We start from the raw sequence: 11506 nt of genomic DNA, 5'->3' as shown, positions 1-11506 counted from the left end.
TCCTCCCTCCTATCCTTCCGCTGATATCTTATGTCAACCATCCTCAATGCTCTCTTTATTTATACCCCTACCTTATCACTTTGGTGGCTCATGAAATACTATCATAAAGTTTATAATTCTTTCTATAGTTTTTTTTTCCCTGAGTGCAGGATGTGCCGAACTCAGCCAATGAGGTGTCTTCTTTAAAGGTGCCGATGGCTGATAAGTGGGTGCCTATGCAGTGTTTTTCCCTGATAAGAGCATAAAAAAAGGAATATTCTGCAGTGTGGCGTTCATGTACACTGTGTCACATGTACAGTACAATCACCGCTGCGTCTGCTTGTTAATGTGTGTGACTAATCCAAAAGGGTTTGTTTGGCTTTTATTGGCTGGGGGTTTCAACCAATAGAAATCATCAATTGCATAGCTTCCAGATTGTCAACAAAACACATGTTAACTATTTACATCCGGAGCACGTGATGGCAAAAAGGCTGAAAAGATGAACATTCCTTAAGAAGGTGTAGGAATAGTTCCATGTTACATAATACAAAACAAATACATAATACATACTAGGGGTGAAAATCTCTGGCCACCTCACGATTCAATGCTATTATGATTCAGAGGCCTGCGATGGGATGATAAAACAATTATCGGTGCATCTTTTTTTTGTGATCAATAGTTTGTCAATTTTTGATGCATAATTTATATATATAAATTTTATTTTTACTCAATGTGTACTACTAAAACAAAGCATATTTGTAATGATCCACAATTAAAATAAACATGAAACCGATGAATTTACTTCCATTACCTATCTTTTAATAATTGGAAGGTTTTTATATTTCCCATTGCACTGAAAAGTAAAGTGCGCCAGTAGCAGCATGTATAAAATTAACAAACTTCAGCACGTTCTTAGTAATAAACTTAAAAATCTGCCATTATTCATAAATAAGACTTCTGAATTAAAACAAAAATCCTGAGCATAGAAACTGACAAAATAATATTTTTGCTGTATAAGAAAGTCAGAAACAGCTTTCATACAAAATATAGATTTCTGTACCAGCAGCTCTCATACAAGAATAATGCTTGCAGACTTCAGTATATTATGCATAACAAAAACTAGCCTTATTATTATTATTGCAGTGAAATAACGTTGTGATGGGATGTTGCATCTGGGTTCCAAAGTGCCCAACAAAGCACAAAAGGCCTGGTTCTCAACACCCTTATGCGGCAGCAAATCCTTCCCAATAAATGCTGCGATTGACTTTGTGATTCCCTTCGCCTTTTCAGAGTTGGATGGAAAATTAGTTATCACCTGCTTGATGGTTCTCTGGTTGACAGCAACTTCAGCTGGCTGTTTTTCCTCCTCGTTCAGGTGGAAACGTGCTATGTAGTTTCTCATATTTGTTGTGTTCCCAAAATATTATAAGCTTGTATGACAAAGCTTGAATATTTTCTGGCTCTTGTCCAGCTCATTTTTATCTTTGACTACATGAAAGCCAACATGCTTCCAGTTGCTAGCTTTAAATCCAGCGGGTGCGTGTCGGAGTTTAGCCATTCTGGTAGCGTTTTACACATAGGTGCACAACCATAAACTGTCCAGGTGGAACTTCCGCGTTCCGCCTTTTTGTTCTATTAGCATCGATTGTCATTTATGAATCAATAATTGTCAATGTCAGCATCGCGATGCATCTAAGAATCGATTATTTCCCCAAGGGCATCAACTGTCTGCAACTGATGGCCGTTTTTATAAACTTCCCTTGCCATTCATGCCCAAATGTTCTCGATAGGATTTAAACGAGGGGAACATGCAGGATGGTCCAAAAGAGTGACGTTATTCTCGCTGAAGAAGTCCTTGGTCAAGCGAGCATTGTGAGCTGCAGCGTTGTCCTGTTGTAAAACCCAGCTGTTACCACACAGACGAGGGCCCTCAGTCATGAGGGATGCCCGCTGCAACAGGTGCACGTAAGCAGCCGCCGTTTGACAACCCCGCACCACCTGAAGCTCCAGTGTTCAACAGAATGAAAAAGCACCCCAGATCATGGACCCCCTCCACTGTGCCACGTAGAAAACATCTCAGGTGGGATCTCCTTGTCATGCCAGTAATGTTGGACGCCATCTGGACCGTCAAGGTTACATTTTTTCTCATCAGAGAATAAAACTTTTTTCCACCTTTCAAATGTCCCTGTTTGATGCTCCCTGGCAAAGTCTAAACGGGCAGTTTTGTGGCATTGAAGGAGACGAAGTCTTTGAAATCGTTTTTTTGTTTTTTAAACCCAGAGATGACGTCTGATGGTTATTGCGCTGCAGTCAGCACCAGTAAGGGCCTTCATTTGGGTGGAAGACCGCCCTGTGTCTTGATGGACAGCCAATCGGATCCTCCAGCTCAGCGCAGGTGTTATTTCTCTGGGTCTACCGCTTGACTTTTTTTGTTCCATAATGCTCAGCATCTTTCAAAAAATGTAGAATGACTGTCTTACTGCGCCCAACCTCAGCAGCAATGGCGCGCTGCGAGAGGCCTTGCTTATGCAGCTCGACAATCAGACCACATTCAAAAAGAGAAAGCTTCTTGGCTTTAGCTATCAGGAGGGCATGACAGTATGAATGCCTGACAGAAAATGAACATTTTGAGCAGATTTTGGCTTTTATTGCCTGTGGTCTTAAACTTTTGATCAGGTGATAAACAACCTTCCGTTTAATTTTCGTTTTCAATAAATTACTTTTTCAAAGTGTTTTTTGTCCCACTCCCCCTTCTTGTTTTTGCATATTGTAGCTCTACTTAAAACCTCATTACGATCCAAATGTGCAAAATGCAAATTCTAGCAATTTTTTCAATCGTGGAAGGAATTGGTCAATAAAAACAGAATCTACCGTTAAATGCGGAATATCACGGAAATTAACACAATATGAATTAACTGCTGTCATCTGAGGAGAAGGAACATTTGTGTGGGGAAATATTTCCCCGGCGGACCACTGAATCGTGGCAGAATATCATCAAACACCAACCCTCTCCTGAACTAAACATGTTAATATGACGGCCTGAAACACCGGCGAAACTCTCCTCTTACGGAGAGTGAATGGAAGCTAGCTGTGTTAGCTTAGTTTGGCAGACCATGCTAGTGAGGCTGTGTGTGCATGCGTGTGTGTATATAATTCAGGTTGGATGAGTGTGTTTACACTATATTGTCGTTTACCGCTTGTTAATGTAAGCAAACGTTTTACGATGCTCGCTGATGTTGTACAAGTTCTGCGTGAAATAATACAAGAGGCACGTTTATTCTTGCTCCCAGCTCATCTTAACCATCAAACATTTTCAACACACACAATACACTTCAGGCCTTCAAAATAAGAGCACTGTTTGCCACATCCTGTCTCAGTGTGCAAGCAAAATAATGGGGTCATAAAAAAATATCTTACATTACAATTGGAATTGCATCGGGGACTACGTCTTCCTTAACCACAAGCATGGACATTACAGTTTGTTGAGGATTTTGTAGCAAATGTGTGCAGAGGCTGACATCAGAAAAGCCAAGCTACATCCATTTCTGAAATACTGAGGAAAATTGGCCAAAGATGTATTACATCAATGGAAAGATTTTTGCATTTAATTAACAGACATTTTATTTACTGTCACTCTATTCACAATAAAAAGGAAAAGGAAAAATTTGGGGAAAAAAATCAAACGGAATTTGGGAAAAAACAAAACAGATTTTATAGGGCCCTCTATCTGGTCGCACATATGCAAGTAGATCATACTTATAGCCTAGGAAAATACACTAAGTGATATTGCCATATCTATTCACACAAAACTACTATTGTTTGCATCTGGAATGTTCTCTGTAGGCTTTTAACAACAACAATCTGTCCAAGCAGTCAGACAGGCTAAGCGCAAGCATCACGTTACACTCATTTGAGGTTAAGCTTACACCATCACAACGGTACTGAATGGAAATTCAAGCGACACAGGCGGAAAACACTGCAAGCAAGGCTCATTCACAAATCAAACTTAATTCATGGTTGAGTTTATTTGACAAAAAGAAGGAAGAAACAAAGCCGACTTAAGCCTATCCCTTGTTTGTTTACTTCCTTTGTTTTTTTGAAAATGTGGAACTGTGAACAGTAATAGGAGAGGTTCCGCAGGTCCTTCATACCGACCGCTATCAGGCTCTACAACACCTGAACCATTTTTTATTCACTATGTCTATGCATTGCATGCATTGTCAATGACTATGCATTCTTTACTTGTGTACATACTTGTGTATCTTGCTTGCTGCTGTAACAGATGAATTTCCCTGCTGTGGGATTAATAAAGTACTACTACTACTACTACTACTACTAAATATGTGATGTATTCCAATGTAACTTGTATGCATGTTCAAAATAAATGAAACCGTTACCATTTGTTTACACATGTATCATTTTCTGACAGCTTAACAAAATAATGAACATATTTGCAGCCAAATTAGATACAGGCATAGCCAGACCGCACATATTGTGCTGTAGATATACTGTACATACAGTGCCTAGGTATACTGTACTGTACAAACAGTGCCTCGGAAAAGTATTCACCCACTTGGATATTTCAGCCGTTTACTGCTTTAAACAATGAAATCATTGTCAATGTGATTTTTTTGGGCAAATTCTTCTCAAAATACAAATGTAGGCCTGCTACAATATAACTCAATTCACCATTTTGCAGGCCTCGGTATACTCACACATGCATGCGGGTTTGTTTATCTCCTCTCTGTCTACCAAACAGGCTGGATGACAAGAGAGTTAACTCTGTGCATCTGTCTCAACACCTGTGCTTGCTGGTTCTTTAGCGTAATGAACTGAGTGACAAATAAATAACACAAAACGGTGGAACTTACTTTTCAGCTGCCGTGATTCCCAAAATATAACACCTGTTTGTGCACCAAACGCATTTTACTGCATCCAAAACATGTACTTTGGCCAAACTCTGACAAAACGTTACCACTCATTAAACGTAAACAGCGTATTCCACACACAATGTTGCTAAAAGTTAATCAAGAAAGTGTATATGTAAATGAGATTGCCCATGATTTCATTTCTAAAAGCAATAAAAGGCTGATACATCCAAAAGGGGAGTGAATACTTTTGTAAGGTGCTATACAGTACAATATATGGTTCTCAGCATTCTGCTTCCTCCATATACAGCGGTACCTCGTTTAACGTCCGCCCCGATTATCGCATTTTTCGGGTAACACTGCCCGCTTGGTTGTCGTTCACAATGGGTGCGGCTTTTTTATGCCATCATCTTTGATCACATGAGCAAGATGAAATCTGGCGATACTTGCATGTGATCGTGCAATGCATTGTAGGCCGTTTTAGAGCAACAGCGTTTGCCCCTTCCCGATTTCTTTTTTTTTTTTTTGCATGTTTGTCACACTTGAATGTTTCAGATCACACAAATTTAAATATTAGTCAATGACAAAACAGCCATCCATCCATTTTCTATACCGCTTCATCCTCATTAGGGTCGCTGAGGCATGCTAGAGCCTATCCCAGCTGACTTCGGGCGACAGGCCGGGTACACCCTGGACTGGTCGCCAGCCAATGGCAGGGCACATATAGACAAACAACCATTCACACTCACAGTCATACCTACGGGCAATTTAGAGTCGCCAATTAACCTCACCTGCATGGGAATGTGGGAGGAAGCCAGAGTACCCGGAGAAAACCCACGCGCACACGGGGAGAACATGCAAACTCCACACAGAAATGCCCAGGGGAGAATCGACCCCAGGTCTTCAGGATCTCCAGGCTGTTCCTGTATTGGCCAACGTGCTAACCACTGTTAACCACTAGACCACCGTGCGGCCATGACAAAACAGCTGTACACAAAATACAGTTTTTAAATTGAACTTTTCATTATTAAACGGAGAAAAAAATCCAAACCTACATAGCCCCGTGTGAAAAAGTGATTGCGCCCCCTCCCCTAAAGCTTTGGGACTCCAGCGAACCACAGTGAGAGCCATTATCCACAAATGGCAGAAACATGGAACGGTGGTTAACCTTCTCGGGAGTGGCCAGCCACCCAAAATAACTCAAAGAGTGTAGCGATGACTCATCCAAAAGGTCACAAAAGACCCCACAACAACATCCAAAGAACTACAGGCCTCACTTGCCTCAGTTAAGGTCAGTATCCATGACTCCACCATAAGAAAGACACTGGGCAAAAACGGCCTGCATTGCAGAGTTCCAAGATGAAAACCACTGCTGAACAAAATTGAGACAGCACTCGTCTCAATTTTGCCATAATGAAATTATGTTCTTGATGATCCCCAACACCTTTGGGTAAATACTCTGTGGTCTGACAAGACAAAAGTTGAAATTTTTGGAAGGTGTGTGTCCCATTACATCTGGTGCAAAAGTAATACTACATTTCAGAAAAAGAACAAAATACCAACAGTAAAATATGGTGGTGGTAGTGTGAGTGTGGGGCTGTTTTACTGCTTCAGGACGTGGAAGACTTGCTGTGATAAATGGAACCATGAATTCTGATGTCTACCAAAAAATCCTGAAGGGGAATGGCCGGCCATCTTTCCGTGACCTCAAGCTGAAACAAACTTGGGTTCTGCAGCAGGACAATGATCCAAAACACACCAGCAAGTGCACCTCTAAATGGCTAAAGAAAAACAAAATTAAGACTTTGGAGTGGCCTAGTCAAAGTCCTGACCTGAATCCTATTGAGATGCTGTGGAATTACCTTAAAAAGGCGGTTCATGCTCAAAAACCCCCCAGTGTGGCTGAATTACAACAATTCTGCCAAAGTTCCTCCACAGTGCTGTAAGAGACTCATTACAAGTCATCGCAAACGCTTGATTGCAGTTGTTGCTGCTCAGGGTGGCCCAACTAGTTATGTTTAGGGGGAAATCACTTTATCACACAAGGCCATGTAGGTTTGGATTTTTTTCTCCTTTAATAAAAAAATTTCATTTACAAAATGCATTTTGTGTTCAGTTGTGTTGTCACTGACTAACATTTAAATTTGTTTGATGATCTGAAGCATTTAAGTGTGACAAACATGCAAAAAAATAGGAACCCAGGAAGGGGGCAAACACTTTTTCACACCACACCACTGTATGTAAATACACAACTGCGCTGTGTCGGCATTAAATGACCATGCTGGTCACGCAGAGGTACGCTTTGATAGGCACAGTCTGCATTGTCACAGGTCGCGGTGCGTTTGGGGTGCCTTTATCAATAGTGAAATTTGACAGTAACACTATTTTTTGGTGAACAAACTGCCGTCATATGGTTGTTGTCCTTTTTTTTTGTCAAAGGGTCCACTACAGGTAAAATGATGTTAAATGTTCACTTGTCCACTTCGTATGTCATGTTTGTGGCATTGTTTTTTGATTGTCAGACTGTGCGTGTTAAAAAGCCTAACAGACCTCTCTGCATAGATTTTTTTGGCATGAGTGCAGAAACAGTTGCCTCCAAGCATAATCTCCTCTCCTCTCCTCCATCTTTGTAAAACTAGGTATAAGTGATGTTAAATGATCAGTTGTCCATTAATTTGTCATTTGCAATTGTTTGCATAATTTTGTGCATGTAAAACTATAATTAGTGTCTATAAAATGTGTTTTGTGTTAACATTTTTGGGTGTGGAATGGATCCATTGGGAATGGATCAATTGGATTTACATTTTTTTTTTTATGGGAATACTTGCTTGGTTAGAGCCCGTTTTGGTTTGAGTCGGACCTTCTGGAACAGATTAATGACCTTAACCAAGGCACACCTGTAATTTATACGAGGGGTCGCCAACTGGTCAATTGCAATTGACCAGTCGATCGTTGGGATTTGCCCGGTCCATCACTGTTGTAAATTCCCTAATTATACATTTGTATTTCATGCAGGCACTGTTCAGGATGGACTTAATGTTTTTTTTTATGTCAGGCATCTTACAGGGCAGCTAAGGGTCCTTCTTCGGACTAATGGCACATTCGAGCCATCAGAGCAGCTGCTGTTGAAATGTGCGTATATCTTTATGTCCATCTGTGTTGGTGATAAAATATACCAGACAATACATCTGGCATCTCAATGTCAAATCAGCAAGCTGGATGAAAATTTGAACTGTGTATTAACAACGCTCATCAAACGTTGTGTGTGGAGCTGGCTGTGTGGATGAGGTGCTCCAGCGAATTTGTTTCAACCACATACAGTCCTAGCTCTCCGCTACAACTGAGAAAATATTCGGAAAAATAAACGCATTTTCAACCAACAGCCACGCATTTTGACCACTGAACAAGCCAGTACGCTTCGCTGCTCTCCAGACACGCACTCAGCCCTGAGCTCAGTTCCCAAAGCCTAGTCGGAGGGGCCAGTGCACGCCAATAGAGCCAAAGGCACTAGAAAAAGCTGAAACGTTGACACCAACAAGCAATAATAACACAAAGCTGTGTCTAAAAAAATAAAATACAAAAAAAAAACTTTCTACAAAATGACCAGTGGCTTTTACCATGTAAACACCATATGCTTTTACTGTTTCTTAAACTGGCTCATATTAGTACATGGCTTACACCAGGTGACCAAAGTGTGGCCTGAGGTGGCCATGTGCAGCCAAAATCTAATTAATTTTCAGCGTTTTTCACATTATAAAAGGAGCAGGTTGGTATTTACGTTGTGCTGCAAAAGCACAGTAGCGACAAATGGAGTTGCTGACAACCTGATCCAACCATTTACCACTGTTGACAATATGTTATATAATGGCTTTTGACCCGCACTGAATACCAAATTGGCAGAATAAAGACTTTTACTTTTACTATTTCACTATTACTCCACTTTATCGGTCACTGAATAAGAAGAAACAGCAACATCCATTACATAAAACGCCTTCAGGAAAAAAAACTAAAACTAATAACTAACTTACTTAAAGAGTTGCAGGTAGTCTTATTATGCATATAATTAAACACAACACTGAAGCACCACTTTCCCCTCATATTGTATTTTAAAATGCTAATTCAGCGATTGAAGTTAGCATATTAAAGCTAACATGGCTCGTGAACGTCATTGCAGCGACAAACGTCACAGGAGTAATGTTGAATATGGACAACGAAGTGGCGAAAGGAGACAAATATCCCTTTTGCGGGTAAAAGTGATTATGTTAAGTATTATTTAAGGTGTTTAGACGGAAGGAAAACATTGAATGAGACGCCGCTAGCCGCTGTCGTCTTGCTAACTGCTGTTATGTCGATCACCGTTAAACGGCAGCGAGCTGTGGAATAACAGGCGATTGCCTCTTAATTTGACGTCACGATTCATTCGTGGATGTCTTTATTTATTTCACATTTAAATGACTGAAATTTAATAAATCATTCGTGGGAAAAAAAACAAGCTAGCTTAGAAGCTAGCTACCATTAGCTACCTCACAGATGTGTCACGAGCGCAAATGACAAAACGGCGCATTAAAACGATTTTTTTCTTACCCTTGCTGTCTTCTGCAGGATGTCCCAGTTTGTTACCAGCGAATACCAATGTCCCCCATGTCCTCAGCCGTGAAAGTCCTCCCGAACCTTCTGACGTGTCGGTGGTGCCGAGACCACGGAGGCTGAGCGAGAATACTTGATGGGGCGGTGAGCAAGAACGCGCACACGCACACGCACTGAACACAATTTCCTCTTAGACTTTAACCTAAACTACTCATCTTGTTAAAAATGGGCTTGTTTTTACTGCCAAAATGAGAAAAGGTTTGTTGCTCTCGATATGCGCGCACACACTTCACTCTGTGTGTGCTATTGCAGGGGTGTCCAGAGTGCCGCGGCACATTCTACAAATATAATTTAACACTAAAAACAAAAACGACAACAGCAAAAATTGAGAAACAAGTTGTAATCTAACGAGGAAAAAGTTGTAAATCCACGTGACTAAATTACGGAAGGATATGGAGAAAAAAATGATGGGTTAAAAAAAAGACGGATTTTCCCAAGAGCTAGCAAAACTTTTGCGAGAGAACTCAATAACTTTTGCGTTACATCGCAAAACTATGTGACGCTACATGACTTACTTCCTGTCATAGCTTGGCTCCACATAGCAAAAATCGGGTGGAAATGCATCATTTAATTTCCAACTTCAGCATTTGCGCGTCCCTTAGTGCACAAATGCAGAGGGATAAAGTGAAACTATAGTAACAAGTTTTCAATTCCGTGATTCCGCCTGTGTGGGTCATTCGACCTCCACATCGTAACAGCGAATTAACAGCCATGTGCGATGTCCTGGAACAACGATTTGAAGGGGACAAAAAAATATGTTGGATGTCATCACCAAAGAGTTGCACTAAATGCATCCACCGACATGTAAATGTGTACATTTTGTTTTATAATATTGTTTTATTCATTTGTTAGCTGAGTGAGTAAATATTCATTGCAAGTAGATTTTAGAATAACTGTTTGCATTGATGTCTATTGATTGAATTATTAACTGAGTGCCTTGTTATAAGTGCAGTATAAATACAGTATAACTGTTTTATGATTCACCGAGTGAGTGATTACAAATAGTTTATGGAAATAATGCTTTATTAAACAATTAGATGAGCAGATGGACAACTGTTGAAGTGTGTCAAAGGTTAAACAGAAATAGTGAGTGCTCACACATAGTGTACAATCAGCCAAAGGCCAGCCAGGACCAGCAGCCAGATATTGGAACAAAAACAAGTCAGTAAGCCTTGAGACAGACTGAGGAAGCATGTGCTGTTTGTGCAAGAAAAGTCTCAACAAGTCAGCGAAAGCTCCCGACTATCACCTGCTAGCGTCGCACAACTTCGTCAAAGAATCCGGGAGAAAGTTCTCTTTGGAAAGACTGGAGCCAATGGTCTGAGGAAAGAAATTCTAATAAGGCAGAGGGGACTATCAATGGGGACCTGTCTCTCTTCCTTCGGCGAGGAGGCTGAAGGCATCCATGGGAAGAGACACAGTCCGGAGCTTATTTTTCAATACATTTTGCAAATCTAAAACCAGTGTGTGAGTCTTCATTCCTTCTCATAACTGGAGATGAACAAACATGTAAGGGGGAGGTGAAATTGGCTTAATGAATTTTGTAATGTGGTCCTTTTGACCTTTAGTAGGTTTGTGGAGAATTTTATCTCCAACAATTTTAATAAGCTTTCACTTGTGTGGTGCGGTGTATCTTCCAAGGTACTCAAAGCACAGTTTTTTCTGCTTTTATTGATGCATCTTATTATATACACTTTTGTATTGCACTAGTGGTCTGTAAGCAGTGATAGTGTGTCATCTTTACTTGTAATTTTAGAAATGACAATGCCAATCATAATATAGATATAAATGAATTATAAGTATATAAAATCATATAAATCAAAATCATTATAAGTTTAAAATATGCACATAAAACAAGCCGCTCCCTTTGACCAATAGCAGTGGGACCAGTGCGGCCAAAACTACCAATCCAGAGTAAAAGCGTTGCCCAAAGTGTGAAATGCTGACGCTCCTTTGGAAGGAACCAGGGGATTATTCACCATGGCAACGTACCCCTCTGCCAGCCCCAAAGA

The 11506-nt window shown here is 40.5% G+C and overlaps 1 protein-coding gene across 3 annotated transcripts in view; it reads right to left on the bottom strand.

The window, feature by feature from the left end:
- lpin2 (lipin 2) overlaps positions 1 to 10056 on the bottom strand; it is a 30574-nt gene extending 20518 nt beyond the window's left edge. The window contains exon 1 of one of the 3 annotated variants that reach the window (XM_054764230.1): positions 9432 to 10056. The gene's annotated coding sequence lies outside the window, so the exon portion shown is untranslated. The remainder of the gene's footprint in view (positions 1 to 9431) is intronic. The other 2 variants (XM_054764221.1, XM_054764211.1) reach the window with 2 other exon arrangements.
- Between the last annotated feature and the right edge of the window lie 1450 nt (positions 10057 to 11506).

The sequence above is a fragment of the Dunckerocampus dactyliophorus genome, chromosome 2, assembly GCF_027744805.1.
Source record: "Dunckerocampus dactyliophorus isolate RoL2022-P2 chromosome 2, RoL_Ddac_1.1, whole genome shotgun sequence".
NCBI lineage: Eukaryota > Metazoa > Chordata > Actinopteri > Syngnathiformes > Syngnathidae > Dunckerocampus > Dunckerocampus dactyliophorus.
The sequence above is the reverse complement of the archived record's forward strand: the minus strand, read 5'-3'. Positions and strand labels throughout refer to the sequence as shown.